The sequence below is a fragment of the Oncorhynchus keta genome, unplaced genomic scaffold, assembly GCF_023373465.1.
Source record: "Oncorhynchus keta strain PuntledgeMale-10-30-2019 unplaced genomic scaffold, Oket_V2 Un_contig_1511_pilon_pilon, whole genome shotgun sequence".
Taxonomy (NCBI): domain Eukaryota; kingdom Metazoa; phylum Chordata; class Actinopteri; order Salmoniformes; family Salmonidae; genus Oncorhynchus; species Oncorhynchus keta.
In genome coordinates, this window is record NW_026279140.1 from 127,631 (window position 1) to 142,258 (window position 14,628).

Consider the following 14,628-nt stretch of genomic DNA (forward strand, 5'->3'; position numbering starts at 1 on the left):
ATCCCTTGTTAGCTAACTAACTGGCTAACTAACTGGCTAACCCTTGTTAGCTAACTAACTGGCTACCTAACTGGCTAACCCTTGTTACCTACCTAACTGGCTAACGTTAGCTAACTAACTGGCTACCTAACTGGCTAACCCTTGTTACCTACCTAACTGGCTAACCCTTGTTAGCTAACTAACTGGCTAACTAACTGGCTAACTAACTGGCTAACCCTTGTTAGCTACCTAACTGGCTAACTAACTGGCTAACCCTTGTTAGCTAACTAACTGGCTAACTAACTGGCTAACCCTTGTTAGCTAACTAACTGGCTATCCCTTGTTAGCTAACTAACTGGCTAACTAACTGGCTAACTAACTGGCTAACCCTTGTTAGCTATCTAACTGGCTAACCCTTGTTAGCTACCTAACTGGCTAACTAACTGGCTAACCCTTGTTAGCTAACTAACTGGCTAACTAACTGGCTAACCCTTGTTAGCTAACTAACTGGCTACCTAACTGGCTAACCCTTGTTACCTACCTAACTGGCTAACCCTTGTTAGCTAACTAACTGGCTACCTAACTGGCTAACCCTTGTTAGCTAACTGGCTAACCCTTGTTAGCTACCTAACTGGCTAACTAACTGGCTAACCCTTGTTAGCTAACTAACTGGCTAACTAACTGGCTAACCCTTGTTAGCTATCTAACTGGCTAACCCTTGTTAGCTACCTAACTGGCTAACTAACTGGCTAACCCTTGTTAGCTAACTAACTGGCTAACTAACTGGCTAACCCTTGTTAGCTAACTAACTGGCTATCCCTTGTTAGCTAACTAACTGGCTAACCCTTGTTAGCTAACTAACTGGCTAACCCTTGTTAGCTAACTAACTGGCTACCTAACTGGCTAACCCTTGTTACCTACCTAACTGGCTAACGTTAGCTAACTAACTGGCTACCTAACTGGCTAACCCTTGTTACCTACCTAACTGGCTAACCCTTGTTAGCTAACTAACTGGCTACCTAACTGGCTAACCCTTGTTAGCTAACTAACTGGCTAACTAACTGGCTAACCCTTGTTAGTTACCTAACTGGCTAACTAACTGGCTAACCCTTGTTAGCTAACTAACTGGCTAACTAACTGGCTAACCCTTGTTAGCTAACTAACTGGCTATCCCTTGTTAGCTAACTAACTGGCTAACCCTTGTTAGCTATCTAACTGGCTAACCCTTGTTAGCTAACTAACTGGCTAACTAACTGGCTAACCCTTGTTAGCTAACTAACTGGCTAACTAACTGGCTAACCCTTGTTAGCTATCTAACTGGCTAACCCTTGTTAGCTACCTAACTGGCTAACTAACTGGCTAACCCTTGTTAGCTAACTAACTGGCTAACTAACTGGCTAACCCTTGTTAGCTAACTAACTGGCTAACTAACTGGCTATCCCTTGTTAGCTAACTAACTGGCTAACCCTTGTTAGCTAACTAACTGGCTAACCCTTGTTAGCTATCTACTAACTGGCTAACCCTTGTTAGGCTAACCCTTGTTAGCTAACTAACTGGCTAACTAACTGGCTAACCCTTGTTAGCTAACTAACTGGCTAACTAACTGGCTAACCCTTGTTAGCTACCTAACTGGCTAACCCCTGTTAGCTACCTAACTGGCTAACGTTAGCTAGGTTTAAGTGCTGGTGGAGACATTCACCCAAGGAGATTTGAAACAACCTGGAAAACAACAAAACCAATGAATAACTCACCATGTCCTTTTCCCCCCCGAGTTATTCTCCAGAGTAAATTAATATCCAAGGAATTATACAAACCAACACGATCAAAGAAGTCACTATTATCCAAAACAAAAAAAAATACCAGGAAAGTTGACTTGTTTGTTGTGTTTGTTGGATAAATGTTGTTGTGGTTGTTGGATAAATGTTGTTTCTAACCCTTCCCGTAAATGTGTAGTTTAGTTCGCTTTTACACGTCTCTGACTCTGACTTCTTGCTCTTGTCAACATGGCGGGCGGTATAAAGCTCCTCTCTCGTCCCGGGAGGGGGGACATGTAGGCGGGGGAAGGGTGTGACCAAAGCTGCTTGACTCGCTGATGCAGAAATACATCCTTTTCTTTTCCTTCCCACCTCCTCCTCCTCCTCCTCCTCCTCCACCTCCTCCTCCTCCTCCTCCTCCTCCTCCCGTCCAACAAGGCTAGAGGACATTGGGGAAGATTATAAAATGTTTTAAAAAATCCTCCTTATAGTCAGTCTCCTTATAGTCTCCTTATAAGTCTCCTTCTCAAAACCCATTGGAGAAGAAGGTGAGAAGGGACGGTTTTCTCATCCAATAGATTTGGAGATGGAGACAAAAAAAAAAAAAACGAGATGGGTTTTAAAATTTGAGATTTTCACATAGTGGTTTCAAGACAACTCAATATGGTGTAATTGCATTACCGCATTTCGGGGTGTTTCTTGATATGGGCGTTCCGTGTAATCCGTGTAAAAGCTCATTGGTGGCTGTCATTCGTCAGTCCGTTGATTACCTGCCATTGGTTCAGTAACTAGTTTTAAATGAATTATTTTACATATGACGCGAATTGCACTTTTTCTTTGCATGACTCGGTGGATGGCGCATGATGCAAAACTATTTATCAGAATGAGGATGTATCATTATGTACCGCAATGAAACAGTCCTAATAAACTAATGTCTAACACCTCGAAATCGTATTGCATATAGACTACAACAAAAACATTTTAAAAGTAAATTACAGAGTTAACAGTAATACCGTTTTTTTTTGAACGACCAAAGTTCAAAGTTGAAAACGTAACAGTTTAACGCTGACAAAAACTAAAATAAAATTAGACTGTTTATGTTTTGAATTTCTGGCAAAGTGAGAAGGCTATAACTCTGGTGCCTTCAGTTATCGTCAGCTAGAAATCTCACAATCTTGAAACATGATCTCTATTCTCCTGTATATAAATATACAGCGCATTCGGAAAGTATTCAGACTCCCTTGACCTTTCCTTACACATGTCTGTTACGTTACAGCCTTATTGTAAAATGGATTAAATATTTGTTTTCCCTCAATCTACACACAATAACCCATAATGACGTCACAATACCCCGTAATGACGTCACAATACCCCATAATGACATCACAATACCCCATAATGACAACCGCAATACCCCATAATGACACCACAATACCCCATAACCCTTAACGACAAAAGGAAAAACAGGTTTTTAGAAATGTTTGCTAACTTGTAAAAATACAAATAAATAAAAAATAAAAAAAACTGGTTTTTAGAAATGTTTGCAGAAATATCACATTTACGTAAGTAAATGGCAGCGATTACAGCCTCGAGTCTTCTTGGGTATGACGCTACAAGCTTGGCACACCTGTATTTGGGGAGTTTCTCACATTCCTCTCTGCAGATTATCCAATGCTCTGTCAGGTTGGACAGGAAGAGTCTCTCCAGAGATGTTCTGGCTGGGCCACTCAATGACATTCTGAGACTTGTCCCTAAGCCACTCCTGCATTGTCTTGGCTGTGTGCTTAGGGTCATTGTCCTGTTAGAAGGTGAAACTTCACCCAGTCTGTGGTCTTGAGCGCTCTGGAGTAAGTTTTCATCAAGGATCTCTCTGTACTTTGCTCCGAATATCGTTCCCTCGGTCCTGACTAGTCTCCCAGTCCCTGCTGCTAAAAAAAACATCCCCACAGAATGATGCTGCCACCACCATGCTTCACAGTAGGGATGGTGCCAGGTTTCCTCCAGATGTGATGCTTGGCATTCAGGCCAAAGAGTTCATCTTGGTTTCATCAGACCAGAGAATCTTGTTTCTCATGGTCTGAAAGTCCTTTAGGTGCCTTTTTGAAAACTCCAAGTGAGCTGTCATGTGCCATTCAGTGAGGAGTGGCTTCTGTCTACCACAAAGGTCTGATTGGTGGAGTGCTGTAGTGATGGTTGTCCTTCTGGAAGGTTCTCCCATCTCCACAGAAGAACAATGGAGCTCTGTCCAAGTGACCGTCAGGTTCTTGGTCACCTCCCTGACCAAGGTCCTTCTTCACCGATTGCTTAGTTTGGCCGGCGCTTGGAGAGTCTTGGAGAGTCTTGGTTGGTCCAAACCTCTTCCATTTGAGAATGATGGAGGCCACTGTGTTCTTGGGGACCTTCAACGCTGCAGAATGATGGAGGCCACTGTGTTCTTGGGGACCTTCAACGCTGCAGAATGATGGAGGCCACTGTGTTCTTGGGGACCTTCAACACTGCAGGTTGATGGAGGCCACTGTGTTCCTGGGGACCTTCAACGCTGCAGAATGATGGAGGCCACTGTGTTCCTGGGGACCTTCAATACTGCAGAATGATGGAGGCCACTGTGTTCTTGGGGACCTTCAACGCTGCAGAATGATGGAGGCCACTGTGTTCTTGGGGACCTTCAACACTGCAGAATGATGGAGGCCACTGTGTTCTTAGAGACCTTCAACACTGCAGAATGATGGAGGCCACTGTGTTCTTGGGGACCTTCAACGCTGCAGAATGATGGAGGCCACTGTGTTCTTGGGGACCTTTAATGCTGCAGAATGATGGAGGCCACTGTGTTCCTGGGGACCTTCAACGCTGCAGAATGATGGAGGCCACTGTGTTCCTGGGGCCACTGATGGAGGCCACTGTGTTCCTGGGGACCTTTAATGCTGCAGAATGATGGAGGCCACTGTGTTCTTGGGGACCTTTAATGCTGCAGAATGATGGAGGCCACTGTGTTCTTGGGGACCTTTAATGCTGCAGAATGATGGAGGCCACTGTGTTCTTGGGGACCTTTAATGCTGCAGAATGATGGAGGCCACTGTGTTCCTGGGGACCTTAACCAACAAACCTAGATATACAAAACCCTAGACAAGACAAAACAAGCATACCCACCCCGCACCACACCCTGACCTAACCAAATAGAGAAAAAAAACGTCTCTCTAAGGTCAGGGCGTGACTTCCAATTTCATAGATTTTATGTCTTTAAAATAAATAAAATAAATAATAACCCTTGAATGATTAGGTGTGTCGAAACATTTGACTGGCATTGTGTATTTAATATAACACTAGTTATGACAAGTTAAAAGCTTTTACATTCTAAGCCGGGGGGTATTTAGTATGTCATTAGGATCCCCATTAGCTGTTGCGAAAGCAGCAACTACTCTTCCTGGTAAAACATGCAACATAATGCAGAACACAGAACACAGAACACAGAACATAATGCAGAACATTAGAAGACAAGAACAGAACTACATCACTAACTATCAGAACACAGAACACAGAACACAGAACATAATGCAGAACATTAGTAGACAAGAACAGCTCAAGGCTAGAACTACATCACAAACTATCAGAACACAGAACACAGAACATAATGCAGAACATTAGTAGACAAGAACAGCTCAAGGCTAGAACTACATCACAAACTATCAGAACACAGAACACAGAACACAGAACATAATGCAGAACATTAGTAGACAAGAACAGCTCAAGGCTAGAACTACATCACAAACTATCAGAACACAGAACACAGAACATAATGCAGAACGTTAGTAGACAAGAACAGCTCAAGGCTAGAACTACATCACAAACTATCAGAACACAGAACACAGAACACAGAACATAATGCAGAACATTAGTAGACAAGAACAGCTCAAGGCTAGAACTACATCACTAACTATCAGAACACAGAACACAGAACATAATGCAGAACATTAGTAGACAAGAACAGCTCAAGGCTAGAACTACATCACAAACTATCAGAACACAGAACACAGAACACAGAACATAATGCAGAACGTTAGTAGACAAGAACAGCTCAAGGATAGAACTACATCACAAACTATCAGAACACAGAACACAGAACACAGAACACAGAACACAGAACATAATGCAGAACACAGAACACAGAACACAGAACATAATACAGGACATCAATAGACAAGAACAGCTCAAGGATAGAAGTACATATCGTTTTAAAGGCACATGTAGCCTACATATCAATACATACACACTATCTACTGTAGGTCCAACAGGGGAGAGACACATGTAGCCTACATATCAATACATACACACTATCTACTGTAGGTCCAACAGGGGAGAGGCACATGTAGCCTACATATCAATACATACACACTATCTACTGTAGGTCCAACAGGGGAGAGGCACATGTAGCCTACATATCAATACATACACACTATCTACTGTAGGTCCAACAGGGGAGAGACACATGTAGCCTACATATCAATACATACACACTATCTACTGTAGGTCCAACAGGGGAGAGGCACATGTAGCCTACATATCAATACATACACACTATCTACTGTAGGTCCAACAGGGGAGAGGCACATGTAGCCTACATATCAATACATACACACTATCTACTGTAGGTCCAACAGGGGAGAGGCACATGTAGCCTACATATCAATACATACACACTATCTACTGTAGGTCCAACAGGGGAGAGACACATGTAGCCTACATATCAATACATACACACTATCTACTGTAGGTCCAACAGGGGAGAGGCACATGTAGCCTACATATCAATACATACACACTATCTACTGTAGGTCCAACAGGGGAGAGGCACATGTAGCCTACATATCAATACATACACACTATCTACTGTAGGTCCAACAGGGGAGCTAGCTGTTTATTTGATCAATATGAGATGGAAGGAAGTTCCATGCAATAAGGACTTTTTTTGTTTTTTTTTTCTATTGGCCAGTCTGAGATACGGCCTTTTCTATTGGCCAGTCTGAGATACGGCCTTTTCTATTGGCCAGTCTGAGATACGCCTTTTCTATTGGCCAGTCTGAGATACGGCCTTTTCTATTGGCCAGTCTGAGATACGGCCTTTTCTATTGGCCAGTCTGAGACACGCCCTTTTCTATTGGCCAGACTGAGATACGCCCTTTTCTATTGGCCAGTCTGAGATACGCCCTTTTCTATTGGCCAGTCTGAGATACGCCCTTTTCTATTGGCCAGTCTGAGATACGCCCTTTTCTATTGGCCAGTCTGAGATACGCCCTTTTCTATTGGCCAGTCTGAGATACGGCCTTTTCTATTGGCCAGTCTGAGATACGGCCTTTTCTATTGGCCAGTCTGAGATACGCCCTTTTCTATTGGCCAGTCTGAGATACGGCCTTTTCTATTGGCCAGTCTGAGATACGCCCTTTTCTATTGGCCAGTCTGAGATACGGCCTTTTCTATTGGCCAGTCTGAGATACGCCCTTTTCTATTGGCCAGTCTGAGATACGCCTTTTCTATTGGCCAGTCTGAGATACGCCCTTTTCTATTGGCCAGTCTGAGATACGCCTTTTTCTATTGGCCAGTCTGAGATACGGCCTTTTCTATTGGCCAGTCTGAGATACGGCCTTTTCTATTGGCCAGTCTGAGATACGCCCTTTTCTATTGGCCAGTCTGAGATACGCCTTTTTCTATTGGCCAGTCTGAGATACGGCCTTTTCTATTGGCCAGTCTGAGATACGGCCTTTTCTATTGGCCAGTCTGAGATACGCCCTTTTCTATTGGCCAGTCTGAGATACGGCCTTTTCTATTGGCCAGTCTGAGATACGCCCTTTTCTATTGGCCAGTCTGAGATACGCCCTTTTCTATTGGCCAGTCTGAGATACGGCCTTTTCTATTGGCCAGTCTGAGATACGGCCTTTTCTATTGGCCAGTCTGAGATACGGCCTTTTCTATTGGCCAGTCTGAGATACGCCCTTTTCTATTGGCCAGTCTGAGATACGCCCTTTTCTATTGGCCAGTCTGAGATACGCCCTTTTCTATTGGCCAGTCTGAGATACGCCCTTTTCTATTGGCCAGTCTGAGATACGCCCTTTTCTATTGGCCAGTCTGAGATACGCCCTTTTCTATTGGCCAGTCTGAGATACGCCTTTTCTTTTCTATTGGCCAGTCTGAGATACGCCCTTTTCTATTGGCCAGTCTGAGATACGCCCTTTTCTATTGGCCAGTCTGAGATACACCCTTTTCTATTGGCCAGTCTGAGATACGCCCTTTTCTATTGGCCAGTCTGAGATACGCCCTTTTCTATTGGCCAGTCTGAGATACGCCCTTTTCTATTGGCCAGTCTGAGATACGCCCTTTTCTATTGGCCAGTCTGAGATACGCCCTTATCTATTGGCCAGTCTGAGATACGCCCTTTTCTATTGGCCAGTCTGAGATACGCCCTTTTCTATTGGCCAGTCTGAGATACGCCCGTTTCTATTGGCCAGTCTGAGATATGCCCGTTTCTATTGGCCAGTCTGAGATACGCCCTTTTCTTTGCAACGCTGTCTAGAAGGCACACAGCAGAGATTCAGACCTGAGACAGCATTGGAGTCTCTGTGTCTAGAAGGCAGAGATTCAGACCTGAGACAGCATTGGAGTCTCTCTGTCTAGAAGGCACACAGCAGAGATTCAGACTTGAGACAGCATTGGAGTCTCTCTGTCTAGAAGGCACACAGCAGAGATTCTAGATTCAGTCTAGAAGGCACACAGCAGAGATTCAGACCTGAGACAGCATTGGAGTCTCTCTGTCTAGAAGGCAGAGATTCAGACCTGAGACAGCATTGGAGTCTCTCTGTCTAGACGGCAGAGATTCAGACCTGAGACAGCATTGGAGTCTCTCTGTCTAGAAGGCAGAGATTCAGACCTGAGACAGCATTGGAGTCTCTCTGTCTAGAAGGCAGAGATTCAGACCTGAGACAGCATTGGAGTCTCTCTGTCTAGAAGGCCAGCATCCCAGAGTCGCCTCTTCGCTGTTGACGTTGAGACTGGTGTTTTGAAGGGTACTATTTAATGAAGCTGCCAGTTGAGGACTTGTGAGGCGTCTGTTTCTCAAACTAGACATGTACTTGTCCTCTTGCTCAGTTGTGCACCGGGGCCTCCCACTCCTCTTTCTATTCTGGTTAGAGCCAGTTTGATCTGGTCTGAGAAGGGAGTAGTACACAGCGTTGTACGAGATCTTCAGTTTCTTTCTCACATGGAATAGCCTTCATTTCACAGAACAAGAAAAGACTGACGAGTTTCAGAAGAAAGGTCTTTGTTTCAGGGCCATTTTGAGTCTGTAATCGAACCCACAAAATACTGACGCTCCAGATACTCAACTAGTCTAAAGAAGGCCAGTTTTATTGCTTCTTTAATCAGAACAACAGTTTTCAGCTGTACTAATATGATTTAAAAATGGTGTTCTAATGATCAATTAGCCTTTTAACAATTATAAACTTGGATTAGCTCACACAACGTGCTGTTCTTTATAGCATTGATCTCGGCTTCATGATACAGGTTCTAGCAGTTAGTTAGCCAATCAGATGTGTGACTGATTAGCCACTTCCTGTTGCCCCATCTGTGTCACATCCTGACCTTAGTTCCTTTTTTATGTCTCTATTTTAGTTTGGTCAGGGCGTGAGTTGGGGTGGGCATTCTATGTGTTCGTTCTATGTTTTGTATTTGTAGGTGTTTGGCCTGGTATGGTTCCCAATCAGAGGCAGGTGTCAATCGTTGTCTCTGATTGAGAACCACACTTAGGCAGCCTGTTTTCCCACTATGGGTTGTGGGTAGTTGTTTTCGGTCTTTGTATCCTTACCAGACAGAACTGTTTCGGTCTTCCAGTGTTCAGTGTTCTTTATTAAATTTACGATGAACACTTACCACGCTGCGTGTTGGTCCGATCTTTCATATTCCTCGTCATCAGACGAGGACGAGAATCGTAACAATCTCTTTCAACCAATACAGTTTTTCAATTCCTCATCAATCCCATGGAGCCTCAACAGTTCTAACAGTCAGTTTCATAATTAACAGGCGAATGTTTATCAATAATTGGAAGAAGCAATTTTCATAAATTAATCAAGTGCAGCGTCTGGATACTCCTCATTAATCACATCAGACCAACAATCTTTTTTTGTTTAACATCATCCGACTAAGAGTCACAGCTAAATCTTTTATATACACTATTTTAGGCCCAGCTCTTGGAATGTTGTCTTTCCTGTATATAGCCACTATATTGTGATCACTGCATCCAATGGGGTACGGATACAGCTTTCGTGTCGGGGGGTTCTACTAAGCTATATGGAATTGTTTTAAAAAGGGCATAGCTATATAGATTTTTTTTAAGAAAGTCATAGCTATATGGAATTGTTTTAAGAAGGTCATAGCTATATGGAATTGTTTTAAGAAGGTCATAGATATATGGAATTGATTTAAGAAGGTCATAGCTATATGGAATTGATTTAAGAAGGTCATAGCTATATGGAATTGTTTAAAGAAAGTCATAGCAATGGTCATTTAGCTATTTTATTTAAGACCCCTTGAAGTATCTTTAAAAAATAAAACATCTCATTGTTATTAAACCCATGCAGATACATTGAATAACAGATTCACTACTTTGACAAACAGATAGCCCCCACCCCCCACCCCCAAAAAAAAAAAATCTAAAGGAAGTTCTGTCCTGTATCTGAAAGAAATCAGAAAGATCAGTACATGTGTTTGGCACTAAACCGTTTCTGTATGGACCTCACTTTTTGCACGAGAGCAATTGTCATGTTGAAACAGGAACAAAGGCCTGTTGCCACAAAGTTGGAAACACGGAATCCTCTAGAATGTTTGCACTAAAGTAATCCTGCTAAAAAGGTGGCAAAGAAATTCACTTTTTGTCCTGAATACAAATTGTAATGTTTAGGGGCAAATCCAATACAACACATTACTGAGTACAACTCTCCATAATGTTGAAGCATAGTGGTGGCTGCATCATGTTATGAGTATGCTTGTCATCGTTAACCAACAATGCAGTTTTAGGAAAATCCCTAAACAAGTAAGAGAATAACAAATAATTAAAGAGCAGCAGTAAATAACAACAGAGGGGCTGATCCAACCCTTCAATTTTAAATAAATAAATAAAAATACAAAATAAAATAAAATAAACAATAGAGGGGCTATATACATATATATAGGGGGTACCAGTACAGAATCAATGTAGAGGCTACATACAACGGGTACCGGTACAGAGTCAATGTGTCAATGTGCGGGGGGCACCGGTGTCGAGGTAATTGAGGTAATTATGCCCATGTACGTAGAGTTATTAAAGTGGCTATGCATAGATCATAACACAGAGTAACAATAGACATCAGGAGTTACGGGTTGGGGGGTAGAAGCTGTTTAGAAGCCTCTTGGACCTAGACTTGGCGCTCTGGTACCGCTTGCCGTGCGGTAGCAGAGGGAACAGTCTATGACTTGGGTGGCTGGAGTCTCTGACAATTTTTAGGGCCGTCCTCTGACACCGCCTGGTATAGAGGTCCTGCATGGCAGTAAGCTTGGCCCCAGTGATGTACTGGGTCGTACACACTACCCTCTGTAGTGCCTTGCAGTCGAGGAGCCGAGCAGTTGCCATACCAGACAGTGATGCAACCAGTCAGGATGCTCTCGATGGTGCAGCTGTAGAAACTTTTTGAGGATCTGAGGACCAATGCCAAATCTTTTCAGTCTCCTGAGGGGGAATAGGTTTTGTCGTGCCCTCTTTACAACTATCTTATTCAGTACATTTAGTTATTACTTGCTTTTTTCTAAATGTGAACAACCTTGCCAGCAGACATGCCAGCTGAGATAGTTAGACAAGCTAACTATTCTGTCCTGATTGAGGATGGGAGATAGTTAGACATAGATAGTTAGACACGCTAGCTACTCTGTCCTGATTGAGGATGGGAGATAGTTAGACACGCTAGCTACTCTGTCCTGATTGAGGATGGGAGATAGTTAGACATAGATAGTTAGACACGCTAGCTACTCTGTCCTGATTGAGGATGGGAGATAGTTAGACATAGATAGTTAGACACGCTAGCTACTCTGTCCTGATTGAGGATGGGAGATAGTTAGACATGCTAGCTACTCTGTCCTGATTGAGGATGGGAGATAGTTAGACATAGATAGTTAGACACGCTAGCTACTCTGTCCTGATTGAGGATGGGAGATAGTTAGACACGCTAGCTACTCTGTCCTGATTGAGGATGGGAGATAGTTAGACACGCTAGCTATTCTGTCCTGATTGAGGATGGGAGATAGTTAGACATAGATAGTTAGACACGCTAGCTACTCTGTCCTGATTGAGGATGGGAGATAGTTAGACACGCTAGCTACTCTGTCCTGATTGAGGATGGGAGATAGTTAGACATAGATAGTTAGACAAGATAGCTACTCTGTCCTGATTGAGGATGGGAGAGAGTTAGACACGCTAGCTACTCTGTCCTGATTGAGGATGGGAGATAGTTAGACAAGCTAGCTACTCTGTCCTGATTGAGGATGGGAGATAGTTAGACATAGATAGTTAGACAAGCTAGCTACTCTGTCCTGATTGAGGATGGGAGATCGTTAGACACGCTAGCTATTCTGTCCTGATTGAGGATGGGAGATAGTTAGACATAGATAGTTAGACAAGCTCGCTATTCTGTCCTGATTGAGGATGGGAGATAGTTAGACACGCTAGCTACTCTGTCCTGATTGAGGATGGGAGATAGTTAGACAAGCTAGCTACTCTGTCCTGATTGAGGATGGGAGATAGTTAGACATATATAGTTAGACAAGCTAGCTACTCTGTCCTGATTGAGGATGGGAGATAGTTAGACATAGATAGTTAGACACGCTAGCTACTCTGTCCTGATTGAGGATGGGAGATAGTTAGACATAGATAGTTAGACAAGCTAGCTACTCTGTCCTGATTGAGGATGGGAAATAGTTAGACATAGATAGTTAGACACGCTAGCTACTCTGTCCTGATTGAGGATGGGAGATAGTTAGACATAGATAGTTAGACACGCTAGCTACTATGTCCTGATTGAGGAGACGGGGAACCTATCTGGGCTAGCTAAAGCTTCATAACAGAGAGACAGAGAGAGAGAGACAGACAGAGAGAGAGAGACAGAGAGAGAGAGACAGAGAGAGAGAGACAGAGAGAGAGACAGAGAGAGAGACAGAGAGACAGAGAGAGAGAGACAGAGAGAGACAGAGAGAGAGAGACAGAGAGAGAGAGACAGAGAGAGAGACAGAGAGAGAGACAGAGTTATACAGGCAGAGCTCTCTCCTAGAGAGGGTTATACAGGCAGAGCTCTCTCCTCGAGAGGGTTATACAGGCAGAGCTCTCTCCTAGAGAGGGTTATGCAGCCAGAGCTCTCTCCTAGAGAGGGTTATGCAGCCAGAGCTCTCTCCTAGAGAGGGTTATACAGGCAGAGCTCTCTCCTAGAGAGGGTTAGGCGCTGACAGGCGTGGAAGGGTGTAACCAACGCTGCCTGACTCACTGAAACAGAAATCAGTCCTTCCCCTTCCTGAGGAATCCGTTCATGACGAGGCTGGTGAAGCAACAGTGTGCTCGCTAGCAGACATGGGGAGAATCTCAACTCCTCGCTTCCTCTCTCCTCGCCTCCTTCTGGCTAGCAGACATGGGGAGAATCTCAACTCCTCGCTTCCTCTCTCCTCGCCTCCTTCTGGCTAGCAGACATGGGGAGAATCTCAACTCCTCGTTTCCTCTCTCCTCGCCTCCTTCTGGCTAGCAGACATGGGGAGAATCTCTACTCCTCGCTTCCTCTCTCCTCGTCTCCTTCTCGCTAGCAGACATGGGGAGAATCTCAACTCCTCGCTTCCTCTCTCCTCGCCTCCTTCTGGCTAGCAGACATGGGGAGAATCTCAACTCCTCGCTTCCTCTCTCCTCGCCTCCTTCTGGCTAGCAGACATGGGGAGAATCTCAACTCCTCGCTTCCTCTCTCCTCGCCTCCTTCTGGCTAGCAGACATGGGGAGAATCTCAACTCCTCGCTTCCTCTCTCCTCGCCTCCTTCTGGCTAGCAGACATGGGGAGAATCTCAACTCCTCGCTTCCTCTCTCCTCGCCTCCTTCTCAAAAACCCATTGGTGGGAGACACATCCAGTGAAGTAGATCAAAACGGAATTTATTTTCAAAACATCCAGAGTGAATTGGAGGAGAAGGTCAGAGGGGAGTCAGAGGGGTCAGAGGGGAGTCAGAGGGGTCAGAGGGGAGTCAGAGGGGTCAGAGGGGAGTCAGAGGGGTTAGAGGGGAGTCAGAGGGGAGTCAGAGGGGTCAGAGGGGAGTCAGAGGGGAGTCAGAGGGGAGTCAGAGTGGTCAGAGGGGAGTCAGAGGGGTCAGAGGGGAGAGGGGAGTCAGAGGGGTGTCAGAGGGGTCAGAGGGGAGTCAGAGGGGTCAGAGGGGAGTCAGAGGGGTCAGAGGGGTCAGAGGGGAGTCAGAGGGGTCTCAGAGGAGTCAGAGGGGAGTCAGAGGGGAGTCAGAGTGGAGTCAGAGGGGTCAGAGGGGAGTCAGAGGGGAGTCAGAGGGGTCAGAGGGGAGTCAGAGGGGTCAGAGGGGTCAGAGGGGAGTCAGAGGGGAGTCAGAGGGGAGTCAGAGGGGTCAGAGGGGAGTCAGAGGGGTCAGAGGGGAGTCAGAGGGGAGTCAGAGGGGTCAGAGGGGTCAGAGGGGAGTCAGAGGGGTCAGAGGGGAGTCAGAGGGGTCAGAGGGGAGTCAGAGGGGTTAGAGGGGAGTCAGAGGGGAGTCAGAGGGGTCAGAGGGGTCAGAGGGGAGTCAGAGGGGAGTCAGAGGGGAGTCAGAGGGGTCAGAGGGGAGTCAGAGGGGTCAGAGGGG

The 14,628-nt window shown here is 44.9% G+C and overlaps 1 protein-coding gene across 3 annotated transcripts in view; it reads right to left on the reverse strand.

Annotated features, from left to right (window-relative positions):
* Window positions 1-2,074, reverse strand: part of LOC127918860 (epsin-2-like) — a 44,212-nt gene extending 42,138 nt beyond the window's left edge. Inside the window, exon 1 of one of the 3 annotated variants that reach the window (XM_052502136.1) lies at window positions 1,731-2,074. The gene's annotated coding sequence lies outside the window, so the exon portion shown is untranslated. The remainder of the gene's footprint in view (window positions 1-1,730) is intronic. The other 2 variants (XM_052502135.1, XM_052502134.1) reach the window with 2 other exon arrangements.
* Between the last annotated feature and the right edge of the window lie 12,554 nt (window positions 2,075-14,628).